The sequence below is a fragment of the Sabethes cyaneus genome, chromosome 2 (assembly GCF_943734655.1).
Source record: "Sabethes cyaneus chromosome 2, idSabCyanKW18_F2, whole genome shotgun sequence".
NCBI lineage: Eukaryota > Metazoa > Arthropoda > Insecta > Diptera > Culicidae > Sabethes > Sabethes cyaneus.
The window spans coordinates 42,528,506-42,533,798 of NC_071354.1; positions in this window are offsets into that span (position 1 = coordinate 42,528,506).

Sequence of the window (5,293 nt, forward strand, 5' to 3'; positions counted from 1 at the left end):
GGTGTTTTTTCCTCGAACTTCTACTGCGGAAGTTTCGGTGCAGCGCGACACGCGAGGTGGCAGAGGCGGAGAAAATAATTAAACCCTCATACTGTGTGATGCCTCCCAAGTTTGTTTGGGACTCCTTTCGGGTGCAGTCCAATCGTGGATGGTAGGACGAGAGCGAGTGAGAGAGGAGAAAAGGAAAAGCCGTAGCGGAAAAAGAAGAGAGCTCTGTGCGGGAGGACGAGCCAAGGTCGAAAAGTAGATACTAAATCAGGAGTTTTTTTTCTTCCTCCATTGAAGGCAACAAAAATAGCTAGATGAAGGTTAGCACGGATAGGATTTATTTTTGACCAACAAATTTAAATGGTTTGCTGCAATTGAATGGCGAAGATTTTATTGCGATTTCTTTTATGTTTTTTTTCACGTTGAAATAAATCAAATGGATGGTGACAAAAGAAACTTATTGCAATTGAGAAAAGATTAGTTATAATGGTAGATTGGTATTGTATATGAGAATGGAAAAAATAACCTTCGCTACGAGTATAAATTGACCTGATAGTAAATGAAACTGTTAGGTTTTGATTACACATTGGTGTTGAAAATTTGGTTTGGATATAACGCATGTGTTTCATATAACAACTGATTATGGCAAAACGGAACCTACTGAAAAATTCTTCTATAAATTCACAGTTCACAGTTCAGTTCTTCTTACAGAAAAGTGACATGACCAATAACATGAGAAAATATGTACGTGTGTATTCTTTTTGCTTTTGACTTTTTACTGTTTACTGTTTACTTTTTACTGTTTACTTTTTACTTTTTACTTTTTACTTTTTACTTTTTACTTTTTACTTTTTACTTTTTACTTTTTACTTTTTACTTTTTACTTTTTACTTTTTACTTTTTACTTTTTACTTTTTACTTTTTACTTTTTACTTTTTACTTTTTACTTTTTACTTTTTACTTTTTACTTTTTACTTTTTACTTTTTACTTTTTACTTTTTACTTTTTACTTTTTACTTTTTACTTTTTACTTTTTACTTTTTACTTTTTACTTTTTACTTTTTACTTTTTACTTTTTACTTTTTACTTTTTACATTTTACGTTTTACTTTTGACCTTTGGCTTTTAACTTTTGACTTTTGACTTTTGACTTTGGACTTTGGACTTTGGACTTTGGACTTTTGACTTTTGACTTTTGACTTTTGACTTTGGACTTTGGACTTTGGACTTTGGACTTTGGACTTTGGACTTTGGACTTTGGACTTTGGACTTTGGACTTTGGACTTTGGACTTTGGACTTTTGACTTTTGACTTTTGACTTTTGACTTTTGACTTTTGACTTTTGGCTTTTGGCTTTTGGCTTTTGACTTTTGACTTTTGACTTTTGACTTTTGACTTTTGACTTTTGACTTTTGACTTTTGACTTTTGACTTTTGACTTTTGACTTTTGACTTTTGACTTTTGACTTTTGACTTTTGACTTTTGACTTTTGACTTTTGACTTTTGACTTTTGACTTTTGACTTTTGACTTTTGACTTTTGACTTTTGACTTTTGACTTTTGACTTTTGACTTTTGACTTTTGACTTTTGACTTTTGACTTTTGACTTTTGACTTTTGACTTTTGACTTTTGACTTTTGACTTTTGACTTTTGACTTTTGACTTTTGACTTTTGACTTTTGACTTTTGACTTTTGACTTTTGACTTTTGACTTTTGACTTTTGATTTTTGACTTTTGACTTTCGATTTTTGACTTTTGATTTTTCACTTTTGAATTTTGACTTTTGACTTTTGACTTTTCACCAGGGATGGTTCGATCACTTTGAGTAAACGATACATTTGACAGTACCGTCTCAGTTGAGCAAAACTTGACAAAGCTGTGTATGGGACATTTGAAGAACTAGTTATCATCTACAATTTTGCTAAATAAAGTTTTGCTGTATCTTTTGTAGTTACGGTGCTACAATGCTTTGACTTTTGACTTTTGACATTGGGCTTTGAACTTTGGACTTTCTACTTTGGATTGAGCTTTGGTTTTAGGACTTCTGACTTTGTAGCTTTCGTACTAATAATTTTTGACTACGTACTTTAGATTTTTGACTTTGTACTTTAGACTTTGGACTTTGTACTATTTAATTTGGACACAATAAGGCCCTTGCAAATTATTTTTAAAGTTTTTGTCACCCCTTGGAAATTGGCTTGAAAAATCGGGGGGTAAAAAAATAGTACGTAGGATATGAGTTAATTTTTTTATAAAATCAATTGTCTATGGACTCTACAGCTTGAAAAACTCGAAAAATGAGTGTATGAGTTGAGTTAATGCTTCTAGCACGAAACAGAAATGGAAATTCGAACAATGGAAATTCAGAAAATCGGTCAGAAAACTTTTATCTCATTTTTGTCTTTTTTTCGTAGGTTTTTGTATGGAAAATAATAACATATATATTAAAAGAAGAATAGATTTGGGTTTCACGTTCAAACTGTAAGTAAAAATGCCTAAAATCCATTTTTTTGCTCGATTAAAAAAATCTCTGTTTTTTTTCGACCCCTCCCCCACCCTTCAGTGACCCAACTAGTGATGTCCGAAATTTTCAATTATTCGATTACCGATTAATCGCTTAGCGTTGTATGCACTAATCGATTAGTTCAGTATTCATGTTAGTAGTATTCGACTACAAATATTCGAATATTTCCTTTAAAAATTCGATTAATCGGACGAATCTCAACGATTATTGAGGATTATTCGCATATTTTTTATCCCCTTTGAACTATTCGATTAAGAGATTACTCGTGCCCCCAGTATTCGATAACAAATTATTCGATTATTCCATGTTCTAATCGATTACCAAGGCCCAACACCGGAAGGACAAAAACTTTAAAAAATATTTGTAGTGGCCTAATTCGAACCTTAGATTTTGGACTTTGTACTTTAGTCTTTAGAATTTGGGATCAGACTCATGTTTTTGGATTTTGGACTTTGGACCTGAGACTTTGGGCTCTGGACTTTGGACTTTAGACTTGGGAGTTTGGACTTTGAACTGTGTACTTTCAACTTTGAGCTTTGGGTCTTTGGACTTTAACCTTTCGACTTTTAACTTTTGAATTTTGACTTTTAGTTTTTGATTTTCAATTCTTGACTTTTGATGGGTATGAAATGGGGAAGGCGAATGAGGAGCGTCCAATATAGCTGTAGCTATCCCAAGCCCCTACTTAGCGCCTCCACGTGGCCATACCTTGTAATGCTCTTTTGAGTAGCCAAACTAGGAGGTGCGTTGCTGGGTGGTTCCCGGCTGCCTGATCTCAAAATCGAGGTTTTGGGCAGATGGCGGAGCCACACGACCTTGTTGTTAGGTAAGCATAAAATAACTTATTTCAATTATTTTTTTCGTTTTAGCTTATGCAGCACCTCCTGCTATATAAAACTTTGGCCAATACGAGTGTTAATATTGCACATAGATATTGGATACCAGAAGAAAAAATTAAACTAATTATTGGAAGCACTTATGGAAACTAAAAGGACGCAACTCTATTCCATTCGAAGGACTGCTGGTGAGTTCATAAATAAACTAGAATGGGGAAGAGGGAGGGACCATCAGAGCACTTGTTTGAAGCAATGGGCCTAGGGAGAGTGAAACAGTCAACTTTCTAGGGTTAATCTTGGTCCGATTAACAACACATCGAGGATAATGGGTGGACTCTTCTCTCCACCTGCTGGTGTCATTCTGCATTAAGGTGAAGGTCGTCAGAGGCCAGCTGCTTTTTTTACTGATTTCAGTACTTGTTTCCACTATCGTTTTGTTTATACTGAGTTGCTAGTAGTAGGTAATAACCTGTTATGAACAATTATGAAACGTAGAATCGCGTATCCATTTTTGCTGTTGAACTAGTTCCGACAGTAATTCTATCACATAAAATGTTGTTTACGGTGAATTTTATCATCAGAGAATTTTATAAGTATATTTTCGACACTTTACGACCGCTAATTAAATAGCGAAAATTATTGGCCAATTTCATACTCAACGTAAATATGGCATCACTCCCGTTTCCTTGGTAACGTATCAACAACGACGGTCGCGGATTCGGAATTGCAATCGAAACGAAGTAAAGTTTTTCATGTCAATTCAAGTGAACAGTTTGGGCAAAATTATTATAATATCTTACCAGATAACTGTTCGGGTGGTAAATTCAAGTTTTCTGTGTTTCAAGTTAAGTTTCGGGAGTGATGTGATGAATGGAACGGCCGAAAAAAATTAAAGAAAAATCGACGGCGAAAAAATGAAAATATAGTGATGAATTGTAATTGGGCAGAAATCTCAGTATTTATTGTAAGTTATGCCCCAAAAAGTAATAGAACCTATAGAATGCAATGTTTAGTGCTTCGAGTTGCAACATCTAATTGCGGCTAGCAAGTTAGTTGAACTAATTTTATTTTTTTGTGATGGTTTCCCGAGTCTATGGAAGCATGTTGATACACGGAAGAAGGGAAGGGAAGGCTGATATTCGGTGCCATACTGACTGCCATAAATGGACTCTGACGACCTTGTCCTTAAGACGGTTTATTCAACGATTGACTCAGGCGACTAAGCCCTTGGAAGGAGATTCTCTAAATCCCTGGTACGTGTAAGTGATGTTGATTATCGACCAATTTCCTTTTGGCCCTTCATACAAGAGTTGGGAAGCATGACCAATCATTGAATATGTTCAACTCTTTTTGACATGGTAGGCTCATTGCTATGAACGGATATTCTGCTAAGGCAGGTGGTAGTACAATATATTCATATTCATATTCATATTCATATTCATATTCATATTCATATTCATATTCATATTCATATTCATATTCATATTCATATTCATATTCATATTCATATTCATATTCATATTCATATTTATATTCATATTCATATTCATATTCATATTCATATTCATATTCATATTCATATTCATATTCATATTCATATTCATATTCATATTCATATTCATATTCATATTCATATTCATATTCATATTCATATTCATATTCATATTCATATTCATATTCATATTCATATTCATATTCATATTCATATTCATATTCATATTCATATTCATATTCATATTCATATTCATATTCATATTCATATTCATATTCATATTCATATTCATATTCATATTCATATTCATATTCATATTCATATTCATATTCATATTCATATTCATATTCATATTCATATTCATATTCATATTCATATTCATATTCATATTCATATTCATATTCATATTCATATTCATATTCATATTCATATTCATATTCATATTCATATTCAT